Source organism: Cervus canadensis, chromosome 16 (assembly GCF_019320065.1).
Source record: "Cervus canadensis isolate Bull #8, Minnesota chromosome 16, ASM1932006v1, whole genome shotgun sequence".
NCBI classification, from domain to species: Eukaryota; Metazoa; Chordata; class Mammalia; order Artiodactyla; family Cervidae; genus Cervus; species Cervus canadensis.
Genome location: NC_057401.1, coordinates 29,864,391 through 29,885,102, shown reverse-complemented (window position 1 = coordinate 29,885,102; position 20,712 = coordinate 29,864,391). Strand labels below are relative to the sequence as shown.

Sequence of the window (20,712 nt, the reverse complement as noted above, 5' to 3'; positions counted from 1 at the left end):
CCAGCCCCTCTTCCTTCCCCAGAGGTGTTGGGAGTAAGTTCTGAAAGTTCCAAGCTTCTAATCACCTGGTTGGTTCCCTTGGCAACCAGTCACAGCCTTAGATGCTTTTTAAAAATTCACTTTATTAATATAAACTCAGGTATGGGTTGAAAGAAGTTTGTGATTGAATAGCAAGATACCTCTATCACTCTTATGACATAGGAAATTCCAAGGGTTCTCTGTGCCAGAAACAGGATGAAGATCAAAAATATATTCTGATTATAAATCACTATCTCAAACACGCAGAGGCACCAGGTAAATATATATATATAAATAAATCCATAATAGGATGGAATATTTCCACATTGCATATTATTAAGAAAATAAAACAGGATAATAAGATAAAAGCTGATTGGCTGGGAGGAGGATGGTGATACCTGAGGAAGTTAGGAAAAAAACTTATTTCTGGGACAGCTGATCCAGGAAATCAATGATGAGAAGAAGCCAGCCGTACAAAGCTCTGGATATTGCAAGAACAACAGCCAGTACAAAGGTTCTGAGACAGAAATAAACTCTGCCTGTTTGGAGAATGGACAAAAGGCAAGTCTGACTGAGGTGAGCTTTGAAGAACTAAAAAGAATTAGCCAGACTTGGAGCCACACATTTAACCAGAAGAGAAAAAGTTATCTTAAAAGTAACAGTGGAACTTGAGACTAGGGGAAAATGTGGAAATTATAGTCAGCAGCATAAAAATCCTCCTGTGTGTGGGTTTTTCCTCTTTTCTAATCTGGGCAGAATAAATGAGTTCAATGGCATATTCCTCCCTCACTGTGATTCTAGGCGTTACTTGCCAATCACTTGAAAACATTTTAATACTAGCTATCATTTATTGAGCATCTACTATTTTCTAGGCATTGTAATGGGCAGCTTAGGTACATTATCTTACCCACCAACCTGTAAGCAGATATTATTCCCAATTTACAAGTGAAGAACTAAGCTGCAGACATTTAAAGTAGTTTTCCCACGGTAAATGACAAAGTTAGGATCCAAATCTAAGTCTTCTGTGTCAAAACTCACTCTCTTTCCACTATCCTGTGTACCACCCCCCCCCCCCACACACACACACGAAAAAGCACAGTTGTGGCCAAGGAAAGGGCAAGGTGGTAGACACTGGAAAAAGGGAAGGTGAGCAGCTTCTCCAGAGAGGCCACACAAGCCCAGTTTTCATTTCTTTTAGAAACGGTACATACTCAGGGACTTGGCACTTGGCCTTGCGGGCTCAGAAGCCAACTTCTGGTAAAAGGCACAGAAGTAAACTCATCAACCAAAATTCTGATGTGTATTATAGTCAGAATGCCAGTTTTAAATATGGCTGCCTAGAAAAGCACAGAAAAATAAGTATTATATGTAATCAAGAATGCGTGTGCCTGTGTGCTAAGTTGCTTTGGTTGCATTCAACTCTCTGCGGCCCCACGGACCGTAGCCCACCAGTTTCCTCTGTCCATGGGATTCTCCAGGCAAGAATACTGGAGTGGGTTGCCAGGCCTTCCTCCCGGAGATCTTCCCAACCCAGGGATCAAACCCATGTCTTTTATGTCTCCGGTATTGGCAGGTGGGTTCTTTACCACTAGCACCACCTAGCGGAGAAGGCATCCCACTCCAGTACTCTTGCCTGGAAAATCCCATGGATGGAGGAGCCTGGTAGGCTGCAGTCATTGGGGTCGCTGAGTCGGACACGACTGAGCGACTTCACTTTCACTTTTCACTTTCATGCATTGGAGAAGGAAATGGCAACCCACTCCAGTGTTCTTGCCTGGAGAATCCCAGGGACGGGGGAGCCTGGTGGGCTGTCATCTATGGGGTCGCACAGAGTTAGACACGACTGAAGCGACTTAGCAGCAGCAGCAGCAGCAGCACCTAGGAAGACCGTAAACAAGAATACGAAATGCCAATTCACAGATGTTTAAAAATCATTTTTTGAAGGTATCTTTGATGCACGCGGGTGTGTCCTGTCCAGGAAGGATGTGTTTCCTTTCTTTGGGAAAAGTGCATGGAGCTCTAAACTCTCCCAGCTGCCAGCCTAGCAGATGAAATGTTATTCTGCAGAAGTTATTTTCAAATACTGTTTATATTCTTTTATAATCTTACTCTGAAAATGAGTCCCCAGTTGTAGTAACTGTTAGGATAATTGGGATAATTATGGAGCAATATGCCCAGAACAGTTATCAACATGATTACCAAATCTGAGTACTTCAGAAAAAGACAGAAAGGAAAAAAAAAATGAGAGCTTGGTGGCCATTTTTGAATATTGGCTTGAGGCTCACTTTATGAACCGAGAAAAGAATGTTAAAGCACTGTCCCCACATACTGAATATGTACAGTTTAAAAACTAATAAAAATGTATGGTATAATAAACATGAGAACTATTAATATTTCTTGGTTTACATATTTTCTTGATTTGCAGTTGGAATGAAGGTAAACATTTATTGCTGTATTAACTTTTTATCTTATGGACTTTAATTTTTTAAAAGTCACACTTTGTGGGGCGTTCTCTGGCAGTCCAGTTGTTAGGACTTGGCACGCTCAATGCTGTGGCCCTGGGTTCAATCCCTGTTGGGGAACTAGGATCCCACAAGGCTTGAGGCCAAAAATAAGTAAATATAAAATAAAATTCACTGTGCATTTTTTAAATTTTATTTTTAATTGGAGGATAATTGCTTTACAATGTGTTGGTGAATCAGCCATAAGTACACATATATCCCCTCCTTCTTGAACCTTCCTCCCACCGCCCCCTCCATTTCACCAGTAGGCCATCACAGAGCACTGGGCCAAGTTCCTTGTGTTACACACCAGTTTCCCACTAGGTATCTATTTTACACCCAGTAATTATATTCACTGTATATATGTATTTTTTGAAAAGTCATGCTTTGTGTTTCATCTCTCTGGTGATCATAAAGCTACTACAGAATACAAAATTGTGGGTTTCAGCATGACCTACTTTAATCCATACAAACATTTGGTTAATTGCTCCAATGCCAAAAATAATTGGTTATCTGCACCAACGCCAAAAAGGACAGAGCACATTTGTCATTCTTTCCTCCTGACTTCTTAGCATGCAGACTGCTTTCCTATAGTTAGGGAATTCCCCATGAATGTTTCTTTATGTCTTCCCCTGACAATCAGATGAGAACAGCAGCTAATCACTTTTCCAGAGCACCTAAGAGTTAGGGAGAAAGGCATCCGTCAGATGCATCCACCTGGGAATTGAGTCTGGAGCTAGTGCTGCAAAGAAGTGGAGATCTGATAGTGGCCGGGCCATAGGTTTTCCAAAGGCGAAGTTCCAAAGTGTATTCATGATCACTTCCTGACTGGCATGACTCTGGCTTGGTGCTGACTGGCTGACCTCCCTTTCTGGTTTGAGAGGATGGGCTAGTTCAGAAGGAACGGGGATTCGAAAGCATGCAGCAATAGCAGAGAGAAGGAGCAGCCATTACCCTCAGGGCTGAGAGAGAGCACAGAAGGGCAAGCCCTGCTCCCCCAGGCTGTGATCCCCACATTCTGTTGGAGAGAGCTTGGCTGTGGCTCATGGAAGGACAGAGAAATCGCTGTGGTGCCGGGTCCTTTAATAATTTGCTGGAAATTAACTGCCTGGGGTGGTGGGGAAGTAGTTAGGGCTCGCCAGAGGCACTGGGCTACAGAACTGCTCAGGACTAGGGAGCCAGTATGGGGGGCGGGGACAGCTACTGGCCTCTGGGGCCCACCCCCCTGCACCCCACCCTCCCACACCCTCCACCATCCCCCATGCACCCTACTCCCCATGCCCCCAGCCACCCCCCATGCACCCCAGCCCCCCACGCACCCCACCCCACACACCTCCCATCTCCCCAAGCACTGTGTCCTTGGGAGCCACACACAGAATCAGGAAGTAAAAAACCTTTTTCCTCCTCCAATGTCCTTCTAGCACTCTCTCTGCTGACAAAGCTTAACATCATGCCAGGTGGCAAAAGAAAAGTATCTAAAGGAACCAGAACAGTTTTCAAAGAGCAAACAAAAATGGTGCATTTGGAGCCAAGAAGCAGCAAATTCGTAACTGGCGTACCTTGATATTAATTTGATTGTATTTTGTGGTGATATCAAGTCAATTATATTTTCTGACACTCTTAACTGCTTTAAAAATTCAGGGTAACTCTCCCTGGTGCCTGGTTTCTTAACTACAAAGAATATCAGAAAAATACTGTGATACTTCTTGCAAATTTTTTGTGAAGTATCTATCATTTGTATGTGTGTGTGCTCAATTGCATACAACTCTCTGAGGCCCCATGGACTGTAGCCCACCAGGCTCCTCTGTCCTCAGGATTTCCCAGGCAAGAATATTGGAGTGGGTTGCCATATCCTTCTCCAGGGGATCTTCCTAGACCAGGGACTGAACCTGAGTCTTCTGCATTAGCAGGAGGATTATTTTACCACTCTCAGTGGTCCCACTGAAGCCTCACCCAACTTGAGGGAAGGAAATCAAAGCATACCTCCCTCCAAAGAAACTGTCCTCACTGTATTCTTTCTTAAGTCCTCCTCTGTCAACTCATCAATACCCTTTGTCAGGGTTCACCAGAGATAGAGAAATAATAGGAGATGTATACTACGAGACTAATTCCAAGGTATTGACTTCACGTGGTTGTAGAGGCCAATCCTTAGGCAGGCCTTCTGGGAGGTCAGGCTGGAACTCCCTGGCAGGAGCTGAAGCTGTTCTGCAAGAGGATTCTTCAGGAAGCCCCACCTGTGCTCTTCAAACCTTTAAGCTAATTGAGTTAGACCCACCCAGATAATCACCCTAAAAGTCAATTGACTTTGGATTTTAATTACATCTACAAAGTACCCTCTAGGCAACACCTAGATTAGTGTTTGATTGAATAATTGGGGACTGTGGCCTAAGATGACACATAAAACTGTCCATCACACCCTTATTATGGCTTGAATGCTTTTGGAATTCTGAAACCAGTGCTTTAGTATTTCCCTTGAAAAGCTGCATCTTATTCTAGCACTCACTTTGGAATTTCCAGTTACATCAATTTAATTTCCTTCTATAACCCCATGATGCCCAGCATGAGCAAGTGAATAGTGGCAGGGACCTCGCCAGCAGTTGGGTGTTTAAGACTCCATCTTTCAGTGAAGGGAGCACAAGTTCAACCCCTGGTCAGGGAACTAGGTCCCATATGCCATGGGGTGTAGCCAAAAATTTTTGAAAAAAGAATGGACAGAGGAGCCTGGTGGGCTACAGACCACGAGGCCACGTGACTTAGTGACTAAACAACAACAATAAATGAGCCTCTTAGAGTTTCCTGAACCTCCCAGTCTTACTATCATCTTATTCCATAGCTCACTGCTCAGAAAAATCTCTTGGCCTCCCTGGTTCTTAAACTGGCTGTGAGTTCTGTCCATTCTTACTCTAATGCATGTCCCCCTTCTCCAGGCTCACACGTTTCCCTGGCTATGCTTGTGTTGGTCTACTTCAGCCCCATATTCTCAGAAGACACTGTGGTTCCCCAGTGTGTTCCCGCCCCATTCGAGAGGCATTCTCTCCCCCAGTCCATTTTATGCTCTGCTTCCACACCAGGGGCAAGTGTGCCTCTGACCTTCTTAACACTCTGCAGTGAAAGCACCAACCCGAGCCAGATAAAGGGCCTCCTCTTCCCTACCAGCAGCACAGATCAGGCACTCCTCATCACTTACAGGCCTTCCTTGACAGCTCAGTTGGTAAAGAATTCACCTGCAATGCAGGAGACCCCGGTTCGATTCTTGGGTCAGGAAGATCCCCTGGAGAAGGGATAGGCTACCCACTCCAGTTCAACTGGTAAAGAACCCGCCTGCAATGCAGGAGAGCTGGGTTTGATCCCTGGGTTGGAAAGATCCCCTGGAGAAGGAAAAGGCTACCCACTCCAGTATTCTGGCCTGGAGAATTCCATGGACTGTATAGTCAGACACGACTGAGAGAATTTCACTGTCACTTTCATCACTTAGAGAATTAAATACCAAAGTCACAGGCATTCAAAGGCCTAAGTCACAAGGCATTCAAAGCCCTCTGTGATATTATCCTGGCCAATTGCAGAATTTTCTCCCCAAACCAGTGGATTTACTCTTGCTTCCCTCATAGCTAAGTTAGTAAAGAGTCTGCCTGCAATGCAGGAGACCCGGGTTCGATCCTTGATTGAGATTGAAGGATCTAGAGAAGGAAATGGCAACCCACTCCAGTATTCTTGCCTGGGAAACTCCATGGACAGAGGAGCATGGCCATGGTGTCACAGGAGTCGGACACAACTTAGCATCTAAACCACCAACGCAGTCTGCACTATCCCATGTTTCTGACTTGGCTTATACTCTTCTTCTGCCTAGAATGTCTCTCCAACCACCATGTGCACCCATCAGAATCTCACCAAACCTTCAAAGTCCACCACGGATGATATCGCCTCCATGAATCCTTTCTTGATATACTTAACTGGATGTCATACCTCCCCCCTTACTACTTTATACCTCTTATTCACATGTAACTCTTGCTTACATTACGGTTACCCCCATGCTACTGCTCTTTCCCACCCATCCCTATATTGGAAGCTCCTTGAGGATACCTACTGCTCTAGCTCATGTTCTATTACCTCTTTGTCCAAAGTAGATCCTTGATAACTATATTCTGATATAAATATAATTGATCTGGGTCATTAGTTCTCTATGAATTTTGTGTCATGAACATCATTTTGTGTCATGAACATCATTCAGACATATGATATCTGAATCTGGAAACCCAGCTTTTTCAACCTTATATTTTCTGGCCCTCATTCTCTTTATCTTTAAAATGAGAGTTTTGGGCCAGATGATATTCAGAGTCCCCACCATGTTCTTAATTTCTAAGATTTTTTAAATACCTAAAATTAGAATGCTTGTTTTCACAGCTCCTTAAAGAAATTTCCAAAAAAAAGAAAAAGAAATTTCCTTTGCTCTGAGAAGAAAGATAAGCCATTTAAGGTGACAAAGTTTGAGTTGTTGATATGACAGTAAATTGACAGTCTTGACCTGCCATGTCTTATCCAGCCTGGGGCATCATGCCACTCACACCCACCAATCTGGGAGCTAGAAACTGGGTCAGAGGTGCTAGGATGACAGCAGGTGACATGGGAACAAATGCAGGGAGAGAAGAGAAATTAAGGGCACCATTTCAAAGACAGGCAGGCGAACTAGAATTTCCAGGACTTGAGGAACGAGAAGGAAGAGATATGAATAAGCGAAACCAAAGCTAAAGAGCCTTTTGGAGAAAGTGATAATTTGGTTCAGACTATCTACTTTTCTAATTTTTAAAATACATTTTTTAGATTAATTTTACATTTATTGAAAAGTTGCAAACGTTATACAAAAAAGTTCCCCTGTACTCCACATTCAGATTTCCCTCTTGTTAATGTCCTACATATGATACATTTATCACAACTAATGAACCAATATCAATACATTATCATTAATTAATTTATATTCTTTAGCCTTTATCTAATGATCCTTTTCTGTTTTTGATCCTAACCAGGACACCACATTATATTAAGTGGCTGTGACAGTTTGGGCTGTGACCATTTCTCAGACTTTCCCCGTTATAGCTTTGTTGTTGTTGCTTTGCTTTCAAGAATTTTTAAAAATTTTGTTTATTTATGTCTATGTTGGGTCTTTGTTGCTGCTCAGGCTTTTCTTTAGTTTCGACAAGCAGGGGATACTGTCTATTTCTTGTGCTCTAGCTTCTTTTGCTGCAGACCACAGGGCTCTAGGGTGCCCTGTCTTCAGTAGTTGTGGCTCCCGGGCTCCAGAACATGGGCTCAGTGGCTGTGGTTCATGGGCCTAGCTGCTCCTCAGCATGTGCGATCTTCCCAGATCAGGGATCAAACCCATGTCTCCTGCATTCACAGGCCGATTCTTTGCCACCGAGCCACTGCGGAAGCCCTTGGGTATTTTTTTTTCTTTCGCTTTTATTGAGATATAATTGAGATGTAGCATTGGATAGTTTAAGGTGTACAGTATAATGACTTGACTTACATATACATATGTATACTTATTATGAAATGATTATCACAGTAAGTTAGTTAACATCCATCATCTCGTACAGACACCAAAAAAGAAGATAAGTGGTTTTTTTCTCATCATGAGAATTTTTTGGATTTACTCTCCTTGCAAATTTCTAATATATAAAACAGCAGCTTTAACTAGAGTCACCATGTTGTGCATTTCATCCTCAAAACTTATATATCTTAAAACTAGGAGTTTGTACCTTTTGACCACCTTCATTCAGTTCCCTTACTCCTCAGACTTTCCCTGTTTTTGATAGGTTTGAGAATGCTGGTCAATTATTTTGTAGAATGTTCCTCAACTGGGACTTGTCTGATGTTTTTTCCCAAGGTTAGACTAGGGTTATGGGATATTTTGGAAGAAGACCAGAGATCAAGGTGCTATTCTCATCAGATCATATCAAGGTTACCTACTATCAACATGACTCACCAATGTTTATTGTTTTTATTTTGGCACGTCATGTGGGATCTTAGTCCCCTGACCAGAAATTAAATCTGTGCCCCTTACAGTGGAAGCACAGAGACCTGACCAGCAGAGAATTCTCCATGACTTCTCACTGTTGACGTTGACCTTGATCACCTGGCTCATGTTTGTCAAGTTTCTCCACCTTGCAGTTGCTGCTGCTGCTGCTAAGTCGCTCAGTTGTGTCCGACTCTGTGCAACCCCATAGACAGCAGTCCACCAGGTTCCGCGGTCCCTGGGGTTCTCCAGGTAAGAGTACTAGAGTGGGTTGCCATTACCTTCTCTGACCATGAAGTTGAGGCAGGAGATAGATGAGCCCCAGGGCAAATAGTTGGAGTTCATTCTCTGTGGACTGATACTCAAAGATGAAAATAGCAAGATGATCTAGGGAAGAGGCTGTGTCTGACCCAGATAGAAGATTGTTGTGTTGTTGTTCAATCACTAAGTCACGTCCGACTCCTTCCGACCCTATGGACTATAGTATGCTGGCCTCCTCTGTCCTCCACTATCTCCCAGAGTTTGCTCAAATTCATGTCCATTGAGTCAGTGATACTATCTAATCATCTCATCTTCTGTCAACCTCTTCTCCTCCTACTCCTTCTCCTCTTCCTCAATCTTTTCCAACATCAGGGTTTTTTCCAATGAGTTGGCTCTTCTCATCAGGTCGCCAAAGTATTGGAGCTTCAGCTTCAGCAACCGTCCTTTCAATGAATATTTCAGGGTTGATTTCTTTTAGGATTGACTGGCTTGGTCTCCTTGTAGTCCAAGGGTCTCAAGAGTTTTCTCCACCACCACAATTTGAAAGCATCATTAGATATTTCTCATTTTTTAAATATCTCAACATATTTCTCATTCTTGAAGTCAGGAGATCATTCCAACTACACATGTGCAGAAAAGCTCCTTGTAGGTCAAAAGGGGAATGATGCTAAGTGATGATAACCACCCTTAGGCCTCCTCAGTAGGATTCATCTTGGCTAAGAGAAGTGTGGCCATACATGGAAGGATCCTCTGATATACCACATATGAACTCTGAACCAGACAAATAAGAATGATTGACCAGAGAAAACCCAGAAGAAATGCCCCATGTAAGTGTTTAAAACTGCCACCAGAGTGCAGACTCTCTGAGTCCATCCATGTGTCTTTCCACACGTACCATACTCTTTTCCATCCTAATAAGCACTTTATTTGTTTCATTCCTTTCAGTCTTTGTGGGAATTCTTTTCTGCAAAGCTGGAGCGCCAGGGCCTTGTCACTGACCACTGGTATAGAGGCTAGGATCTGGTGTGCTAACCACCACAACCCAACCTGAATCTCTGTTTCAACTCGCTACATGCCAAGGCCACCTGAGATCCATTCTACTGTTCTGCTGGTGAGCAGATCCAGGTTTGGTTTCATAATAATACTCCTCTGGTTTTATTTTCTCTTATCCACCAGATTAATCTTGTTATTCTCATAGCCTCTTTGTCACTCTAACCCCATCACAAAGTTTCTTCTACTCCATTCCTTGATGTAGCAGCCTTTTCCCTGTGATATATTCCTATGAATTCCCATGAAAACAGTACCCCTTGCTCTCTACGTCCTTTCCACGGAAATATGAGATCAAATCAGTCAGTCCTAAAGGAAATCAACCCTGAATATTCATTGGAGGGACTGATGCTGAAGCTGAAGTTCCAATCTTTTGGTCATTTTGATATAAAGGGCTGACTCACTGGAAAAGACCCTGATGCTGGGAAAGATTGAAGGCAGGAGGAGAAGGTGGTGACAGAGGATGAGATGGTTGGATGGCATCACAAAACGTGAATCTGAGCAAACTCTGGGAGACAGGGAAGGACAGGGAAGCCTGGTGTGCTGCAGTCCATGGGGTCACAAGTCGGACATGACCGAGGGACTGAACGATAACAATGCTGCATAGATCAACTAGCACTGATATGAAATCATCCCAAACAGCGATCATCTATTTGCTCAAATGTCTGAGTGTTAGTCAAGGATTAACTGATTCAGGCTGGGTTCAGCAGAACAGCACTGCTCAACTCTGGGTCTGGCCAGCTCATATCTCTTCTGTATGTGTTTTTGGCCTGGGACCTAGAATTGAGGGAAATGCTATCCAGAGTGGAGGATTCCTCTTCAGTGACAGAGGGCTAGCCCCTCCCTCAAAGCACTTTTTAAGCTTCTGTTGTAACACATTTGCTAACCTGCCAAGGTAAATCATGGAATCATGTCCAAGGTCAAGGGGAAGGGAACACACTCTGCTTTTGCAAGATGAGCTGCAGCATCACCAGGCAAAGGTCATGTCTGCAGGGAAGAGTCAGAATTGGGGCCAGCAATTCAGCATTCCATGGATGATCCAAGTGGACTCCAGTTCTGGCACCGTTTCTCCCACCCCACCCCTTCTGTGGACACAGGAAAGGGGTTAAGAGTCACAGTCACTGACCTCGGTCTATGGCCTGGAGGAAGTAGTCTCGGTGGCAAGTGGAAGCAGATGGAAACCAAAAACAAAGACAAGAACACTGTGAACATCCCCAAATCTTGTCCTTATCTCATAGAGCTCCAGCTAGAGTTGGCCATTTGTCTCCATAGTTTCTGTACCTGAGGATTCAACTAATATTTTGAGGATCAGAAATATTTGGAAAAATAATTCCAGAAAGTTTAAAGAGCACAACTTGAATTTGCCATACACTGGCAACTATTTAATAACATTTACATCGTAGTATAGGGAATCTATGTAGTATTTAATGTCTATGGGAGGATGTGCGTAGGTCATATGCAAATATTACAGCATTTTATATAAAGGACTTGAGAATCCATGAATTTTGGTACTCATAGGAGTCTTGGACCCAATCCACCGTCCCCCCACCAGTCCCACTCCCAGGCAAAAGGATACCAGGAGACAACTATACTTTATCCTTTCCTGGATATCCTTTCCTGGACTGGGATTTCTCCCCAGTCCAATTGAAATAAATGAAACAGAAGCTATTTCCTTGGTGTAAAACAAATAATGCATGTGACTAAAAGACCGGGACACATTATTTTGACGCCCAATTAGAATATTTTGTAATCCCACGAACAAGATAGTCATATTTGACCTGTCTTCAGTGTGACCCTCAGAGCCCAAAGGTGTTGCTCACCTGTGCTCAGGGGCAGGCGATTTGTGCACTTTTGCTCTGACCTTGTTTCTGCTGCCTTGTTGCTGCCTCAGCCACAATGTCGCATGTGAAGTTGCTGCCCTAAGGGGCACAGACACTCTCTGTTCTATTAGTAACAGCTCCCACCTCACCACTCAGGCCTTGTGAAGACATTGTTCTTCCTTTAGTTATTTTTTCTAAAGCACAAAACTGTTGATTAGTCGCTAAGTCGTATCTGACTCTTTGCAACCCTATGGACTGCAACCCACCAGGCTCCTCTGTCCATGGGATTCTCCAGGCAAGAATACTGGAGTGGGTTACCATGCCCTCCTCCAGGGGATCTTCCCCACCCAGGGATCGAACCCAAGTCTCCTGCTTGGCAGGTGGATTGTTTACCACTGAGCCACCGGGGAAGCCTGCACCTGACAGATCTTCCCGCAATTCTTCACGACATGATTGAGGTCAGGTTATAATGCTCAAGTGCTAGGAGTCAGAAAGTGAAAGTCAAGTTGGAGAGAATGCCTTCACCCTCAAAGATTTTTCTCACTTAAACCAAAATGCTGTCTTCTCAAAAAACAACAAATAGGGGCTTCCCTGGTAGTTCAGTGGTTAAGAATCTGCCTTGTAATGCAGGGAACATGGGTTCAACACCCTGCTGAGGGAACTAAGATCTCACATGCCTCGAGTCAACAAAGCCCATAAGCTGCAATTGGGGAACACGCGTACCATAACAAAAGATCCCAGAAAGGTCCCGCATGCTGCAACTAAGACCAGATGCAGCCAAATTCTTTAATTAATTAATTTTAAAAAAGAAATGAACAAATAGTTCCTGAGTACCTCTTATGTAGCCAGCACAGTGCTTTACATTAAACCCTCACACCAATTTTTTAAATGACTTCTATTAACATAAATTTATTATCAAACCGAAGTCTGAAGTCAGTCTCACTAGGCAAAATTCCAGGTGTCTGCAGGTCTGCATTCCTTCTGGAAGCACCAGAGAAACATTTCCTTTCTTGCCTTTCCAGCTTCTAGAGGCTGCTCACTTTCATGGATGGTGGTCCTCTCCATCTTCTAAGGCAGCCGTGGTGGCTTAGAATTTCTCACAGCACACAATCCTTCTCAGAGATAGATTATTCTTCTGTTATCACATTGCCTTCTGTGACTCCACAACAGCAATCTTTAGAGGCTGGTTTTACCATGTCCATTTGTAAATAAACAAACCAACATTCTGTGTTGTTATTCAGTCACTAAGTCATGTCTGATTATTTGCAACCCCATTTACTGCAACAAGCCAGACTTCTCTGTCCTTCGCTATCTCCTGGACTTTGCTCAAACTCGTGTCCATTGAGTCAGTCCATCCAACCATCTCATCCACTGTCATCCCCTTCTCCTCATGCTTTCAACCTTCCCCATCATCAGGGTCTTTGCCAATGAATCATCTCTTCACATCAGGTGGCCAACGTATTGGAGCTTCAGCTTCAGCATCAGTCCTTCAGTGACTATTCAGGCATGTCTGACCAAAACAACCCAGTGCTTTTTCTACTACATAATTCTACACAAACAAACAAGCAAAAACAAATGTCAGCATTAGCTTTTTAAAAAATTATATTCATTTTGCCCAAGTTTTTCTGTAGAAGTTTCTTTAGGTAAAAAACTGTCCTGGGGACTTCCCTGGTGGTCCTGTGGCTAGGACATGGCACTCCCAATGCAAAGGACCCAGGTTTGATCTCTGGTCAGGAAACTAGATCCCACATACTGCAACTAAGAGCTTGCATGCTGCAACAAGTATATCCTGCATGACACAACAAAGACAGAAGATCCCACATGCTGCAACTAAGACACGGTACAGCCAAATTAAAAAAAAAAACAAAACTGTCCTACTTCCTTTAAAGTACAGTTCAATTTATAAAAATAAAATTGAATAATGACATTTGGGGGAATATTTGATTTATAAAATAACAGATTCACATATAGTTTCCAAGTTTTGTATGTTTTTAAAATAGCAATTACTAACACCACAAAACTCATGTATGATTATTAAAACTAATATCTATTTGAATTATTTACATAGCTCTCATCATGAGTATACTAGCTCCAAAAAACATATAATATCTGCTCTACCTTCAATATCTCTGATTTCTCAGTCTGAAAGATGGGGAAATTGGCCTGATTTTGAGATTTGGTTTGGGGAACTAGAAATGTCAAGTTTCCACTTTAACCCCTGGAAAGTAACTTGAGCCCATTTTGGATCATGGAGCTGTTTCTAACAATAACAACAACAAAAATTGATGTGTTTATGTTGCAGGAAAGAGAGTGTGGCTACACAGGATGGTTATGTCCCAGGTCTCAGGTGAGTCCCTGGGACTGCCACCAAGTGTGGGTTCTTGGCTTCATGCAGGAAAGAATTCAAGACTGAGCCATAGTAAAGAGAAAGAAGGCTTATTCTGGGAGATATGCACTCCATAGACAGAGTGTGCACCATCTCAGAAGGCGAGAGACCCCAGGGTAGGGGGTTGTCAGTTTTTATAGCTCTAGGTAATTTCATAGGCTTATAGGTGGGACAATTATTCCAGCAAGAGGATTATTCTGGCTAAGGTGGCTCAGATGGTAAAGAATCTGCCTGCAATGCGGGAGACCCAGGTTCAGCCCTTGGGTCGGAAAGATCCCCTGGAGAAGGGAATGGCTACCCACTCCAGTATTCTTGCCTGGAGAATCCTTTGGAAGAGGAGACTGGTGGGCTACAGTCCATGGCGTCACAAAGAGTCAGACACCACTGAGCGACTAACACTTTTCACTTTGTACTTTGGAGAAGGGATGGGAATTTCTGGGAATTGGGCCCCACCCACGTTTTGGCCTTTTACGGTGGCCTCAGAACATGGTCATGGCATGTTGAGGTGTTACAGTGAGGATATATGAGGTTCAAGATCTAGTGGAAGTCAACTTGTCCACCATCCTGGATCTAGTTCATCCTAACGAGTTGATGTTGTGTCCTTGGGCTAAGTCATTCTTTTATTTATTTTTTTTAAGTCATTCTTTTAAAGGTTATGTCCTCCTCCCTACTTGTCTCATTTATTTAATATGATAGGTTGCACCCTGTTGAAATAAACCTTGTTCAGACCTGTCCTTTTGGGGAATCAGAACCTTTCAATTGGTCACCTGTGATCTACAAGATTTAGATATCTGAAATAATATCTTATGCAGCCAGCAAAACTTGCTCCACTGAATTGGAATGTAAATACAGTTACATTTCTTTTATGCTTCCAATCAACTGATTGCAAATCAATTTACCTTTATTCCTTCTCAAGGCCACTCTATCTCTTCTATTTGAATAATCTAAGAATTCAATTCAAACAAGGCACGCCTGCTTTCCAAACACCAGGTAGAGAGACTAGCATCTATAATTGGTGTGGCTGCTAGGGTGTTGTTAATGGATTCTGGGTCCTTTATTAGTATATTTTATGCTCAGCTACTCACCAAGCATCTGCTATATACCAGTCGCTGCACCGGACACCAAGGACATAACTGGGAACACACTAGACCTGGCTTCCATTCTCATGAGACTTTCTCAATACTGTGGTCCAGAGGATGACAGCCTTACTGAACCAAACCACAGACCAGAGTAGGGAGATGCTCTGTGTTTTACTCCATAGTTGCGGCTCTCCTGGGTCACACATGGGCTCAGGTACTATGCCAAAGTGGCCAGGCCCTGAGAGCTTTGATTGTCAACTACACACTGAGGTAAAAAGGATATACTTTGCACCCAAACATGGAGCCCTTGGTATCAAGCCTGAGTCATCAGATGAGAAGAATCCTGTGGCTCAGATGAGGTTCCCTCAGTGGCAACTAGTGATACGTCTGCCAGCAGACCTTGAGAAATTACTTTGACATTAACTCTCATTCCAGCATTTATTAGAGTGTAGGTTTCCTCTGGTCTCCTTCTGCAAATTGTATACTCATTCCCCAGAATTTTACATTGATCAGTGGAAGAAACTGCTGCTAAGCCATAAAGTGTGTGCCTGCTAAGTCCCTTCAGTCATGTCCAATTCTGTGCGACCCCATGTACTATAACCCACCAGATTCCTCTGTCCATGGGATTCTCCAGGCAAGAATACTGGAGTTGGTTGCAGGGCCCTCCTCCAGGGAATCTTCCCCACCCAGGAATCGAACCTGTGTCTTTTATGTCTCCTGCATTGGCAGGCAGGTTCTTTACCACTAGCGCCATCTGGGAAGCCCAATAAAGGGGAGTGAGAGCCCTTATTGTGATCTTTGCCTAAGCCCACTGATCTTACATTCATGCAGCAAATGAAAGCCACTCAGGAAACCCTCTGCAGAACCACTGAGACTAGCATATCATTATCCCAAGGTGACTTTCTGTCTGCCTAAAAAGAAACGGGCTAAAATCACTGAAACCATAACAGCATTGTTTTATCTGTCTTCATCTTTGGGAAGAGGGGGAGAGAGGAAAGTTTCTTTGCTCATCTCCAGAGAATTCTTACTTATAGGCTTCATTTTTTAATAAGAATTGTGGGTTTGTTTTTTTTTTTTACTAAGATATAATCAACAAAAAGTGTTATATTAGTTTTAGGTGTACAGAGACGACAGTTTGACCCACATATATACTGTAAATGATTAACAAGCATCATCACACATAGTTACAATCTCTTTTTTCTTGTGAGGAGAACTTTCAGGATATACTTTCTCAGCAAATTTCAAATAGACAATAAAGTATTGTTCGCTATAGTCACCATGCTATATATTACATCCTCAGGACTTACTTATCTTATAATTGGAAGCTTGTAGCTAGCTTTTGATCACCTTCACCCATTTTGCGCACTGCCCCTCTTCTGCCTCTGCTGCTGCTGCTGCTGCTAAATCGCTTCAGTCGTGTCTGACTCTGTGCAACCCCATAGACGACAGCCCACCAGGCTCCGCTGTCCCTGGGATTCTCCAAGCAAGAACACTGGAGTCGGTAGCCATTTCCTTCTTGAAAAGTGAAAGTGAAGTCGCTCAGTCATGTCTGACTCATAGCAACCCCATGGACTGCAGCCTACCAGGCTCCTCCTTCCATGGGATTTTCTGGAGTGGGGTACCACTGCCTTCTCCGCTTCTGCCTCTGGCAACCAGCAATTTGCTCTCTGTTTCTACAAATTTTGGAGATTTTTTAGGTTCCATATCTAAGAGATCATATTTGATTATTTTTTAACTCAAGCAACAACTGACCAAAGTGATGCCCTGTGGGCAGAAGTGAGGAGTCAAGAAAGAAAGGATGATATTGCAAAAAAGAAAGTGGGCACAAGAGGAGGCTTATGTCCCACGTCTGAGGTGAGTCCCTGGGACGGCTGCCAAGTGTGGGTTCCGGATTTCATGCAGGAAAGAACTCAAGGTTGAGCCATGGTAAAGAGAAAGCTTTATTCAGGGAGATACACACTCCGCAGACAGGGTGTGGGCCATCTCAGAAGGCGAGAGACTCCAAGGAAAGGGTTGTCAGTTTTAATAGGGCTGGATAATTTCATAGGCTAATGAATTGGAGGAGTATTCAAGCTATTTTTGGGGAAGGGGGTGGGGATTTCTGAGAACTGGGCCCAGCCCACTTTTTGGCCTTTTATGGTCAACCTTGGAGCTGTCACAGCACCTTGTGGGTATGCTCTTTAGATGTTACGATGGGCATATGCTGAGGCTCAAAGTCTAGTGAAAGTCAATTCATCACTATCTTGGACCTAGTTGGTTTAACCAGTTTATGTCCTATCCTCAACAGCTGTCATTCCTCTAAAGGTTGTGCCCTGCCCGCTTCCTGTCTCAGTAGTAGTTTTCCACAAAAGCAAAGTGTGTGTGTGTGTGTGTGTGTCCGTGTGTGTGTGTCCACACGCACGTGTGCGCATGTGCCGTGTATTGTGTAGGGTGTTTTATATATATATGTATATATATATATACACACACACACACACACACAATACATATATATGTATTTATGGCATTGTGTTCTCTATATGAAATTTTGGTTGCCCATCACTTTGTTAACCTATAAAGTTTAGAAATGGGCATTTCTGATGTCTTCCATACAAATCTTTAAGTCCCCATTCAGAACTGAGGCTGAAATGAGCTGAAGTTGAACAGTTATCAGTGAGGCTGGCATGCTGAGATCTGCTGGCCAGGGTTCGGGATACGGTGGGTGTGGTGAAATACATCAGGCGTCAGCACTAGACAGAATCCTCAGCTAGATTCCCGGCTTCAGCATTTAATAGGTTCAGCTTTGGGGAAGTTGCTTAAGTCTCTTTGAGCCTGGATCTCCTCTTTTGAAATACATGGGGGAAAAAAATCAAATTTTCAGAGTTATTGTGAGAACTAAATATAACAACATTTCTGGTACAATAGGTAGTATTGAAAATAAGACTAATTACCAGTGCAGTTTGGAGGCATAAGTTAGCTCTCTGCTGCCTAAGATTTTTGCAAACTATAATGTGTCTAAAGCTACTGGTCACCCTAACATCCATCTTCCCATTCTTCCTCTAATAGGAGTTTTAGTGGGGCATGTGACCACCAGCAAGGAATGTATGTCCTTTTTCTTTTTAAAAAAATAATTGTATTTATTTTTGGCTGTTCTGGGTCTTTGTTGAGAATGCAGGCTTTTCTCTAGCTGAGGTGAGCGGGGGCTACTCTCTAATTGTGGAACACAGGCTTCTCATTGCGGTGGCTTCTCTTGTTGTGGAGCGCAGGCTGAAGGTCACGGAGGCTCAGTAGTTGTGGCTCCCAGGTTCTGGAGTACAGGCTCAGCGGTTGTGGGGCACAGGCTTTGTTGCTCCACAGCATGGGGCTTCTTCCCAGATCAGGGATCAAACCTGTGTCTCTTGCATTGGCAAGTGGAGTCTTCACCACTGAGCCACCAGGGAAGCCCTTCCTTTTTTTTTGAAGTTGGGTGTTTGTGTCGTGAACTCCCAGCAATGGATTCCAGAGAGTATGGTACTTAACTTCTAGGTCATGCCCTTAAAAGAAAAGAGCATCTCCTGCCTCACTCCCACCTCACTCCTCCTCACTCTTCTGGGTTGATTGTCCTCCCCACTGCCACATTCTTGTGTTAAAGTCCTAGCCCCTCCTCCTCAGTACTCAAGAATGTGACCTTATTTAGAAATAGGGTTGTTGTAATTAATTAAGGTCACTGGGGTGGGCCCTCATGCAATATAACTGGTATCCTTACAAACGGGAAATTTGGGTACAGAAACAGGCACATGCAGAGAAAAGATGATGGGAAAAGACATGGGGAGACAAGGACCATCTGCAAGCCGAGGAGGTTGCCAGGAGCTGCTCCCTGCCCTCACAGACCCCAGAAAGACCCAAGAATACCGACACCTTGATTTCGGACTTCTAACCTCCAGAACAGTGAGAAAATAAATTCCTGTTATTTAGGTCATCCCGTTTATACTACTTTCTTATGACAGACCTAGCAAAATTACTGCAGCCTGGGGGTGGCCCCAACTCATGGTGGTGAACTATGGACAGGCTCCCCTGTGGACGAGAGGACCACAGAGAAACAAGGCAAATGACACCATGGAGCCACCACTTCAGCCTCGGACTGAAGGCTGTTTTTACACCTGGAGTGCTATGCGAGGAGAGAGAAACAAACTTCTGTCTAGTTTGGACTACTTTTGTTTCAGCATCTGAACCAGAATGTCAGCTAACAATGATTCCTAAACAGCCTGTTTACTGTAACTCTTAGCTAAGGGGAATGTTCTATTTTGGATGGAAGATATTTATAATTTGGGGTTGGAGGAGGGGAGAAAATGGGCACATTTACTCCTGTGAACTAAATACAGCCATTCAAGAACTTCCCTGGTCATCCAGTGGTTAAGACATCCAGTGCTTACAATGCAGGGGATGTGGGTTCGATCCCTGGTAGAGAAGTTAAGATCCCACATGCTGTGCAGTGCAGCCAAAACCAAACAACAAACAACAACAAAACAACTATTTAAAGGCTCGAAGTCAAAATTCTGTGAACTGGTCTCATGGCATTTCGTGGTTGATCAAAATGGTCTTGTCTAGAAGCTTTCTTCAGATAACTGGTTCTCACGCCACTCAAATGAATTCCTATACTAATTACTATTATTATTGTGTTTACTAACTATTATCCTCCTCCCCATTAGACCTTTCTTTCTTGTAAGTGTATTTTTTAAAAAAACATTTTACCCTCTGGTTTGAGCTTTGAACTTCATGGGGAACTGCCATGGATACGGCTTCTTGATCAGAATCCTAAATCAGCAGAATTTAGGCTGAGTCTGATAAAAAAAAAATAATCAAGTAATTATTGGGATTTTTATGTTCAGATGTATGACGCCATGTCAATGTCAATAAAAGATACTTGATTCGAGTATTTGGCTTTTATATAGTCAGAAATGAGATCTTCTCAAATTATTAAATAAGAAACAATTCCTCTTATTCCTCAGTGTCTTTCCTGACATTTCAAGATAATAGCAGTTTTTCAAATCTAAATATTGCATTAATCTTCACTCCATTTGGCTTCGGATATCCTGTCACTGAGGTTTTTGCCAGGCTTGGAATACCTGTGTTTGAAGTTAAGCAGTTCCCTTTTCCTCAGTTTCTCTCGGCCTTTTATATCAATAGCTCTCACTGTAGCTCTCGACCATATTTTCTACTAAAGCGTTTAAAAGAAGCTACCTCACCTGATTCCCAATCCTCAGTGTGTGTTCTTTAATTGTAGAATTTGTTGGACTTCCCTGTCAGTCCAGGTTTGATCCCTGGTTGAGGAACTAAAGTGCCACATGCAGCGGGGTGCAGTCAAAAATTAAAGAAAAAACAAAAAAGAAGAAGAATGAGACTTCCCTGGTGGTCCAGTGGCTAAGATCCCATGCTCCCAATGCAGGGGGCCTGGGTTTGATCCCTGGTCAGAGAACTAGATCCCACATGCTGCATCTGAGAATCCAAAAGCTGCAATTAAAGATCCTGCGTGCTGCAACTAAGACCCAGGATGCAACCAAATAAGTAAAAGAATAAATAAACATTTACAAAATACTTTAGGATTTGTTACCATTTTCTCTGATTACATTAT

General features: G+C 43.2%; 1 protein-coding gene across 2 annotated transcripts in view; it reads right to left on the bottom strand.

Annotated features, from left to right (window-relative positions):
* Positions 1-12,497: 12,497 nt before the first annotated feature.
* The window catches only part of CCL28 (C-C motif chemokine ligand 28), a 32,797-nt gene continuing 24,582 nt past the window's right edge, over positions 12,498-20,712 (bottom strand). The window contains exons 4-5 of one of the 2 annotated variants that reach the window (XR_006273438.1): positions 19,833-19,921; positions 12,498-13,206 (exon numbers count right to left, since the gene is read on the bottom strand). The gene's annotated coding sequence lies outside the window, so the exon portion shown is untranslated. The remainder of the gene's footprint in view (positions 13,207-19,832; positions 19,922-20,712) is intronic. The other variant, XM_043489119.1, reaches the window with a different exon arrangement.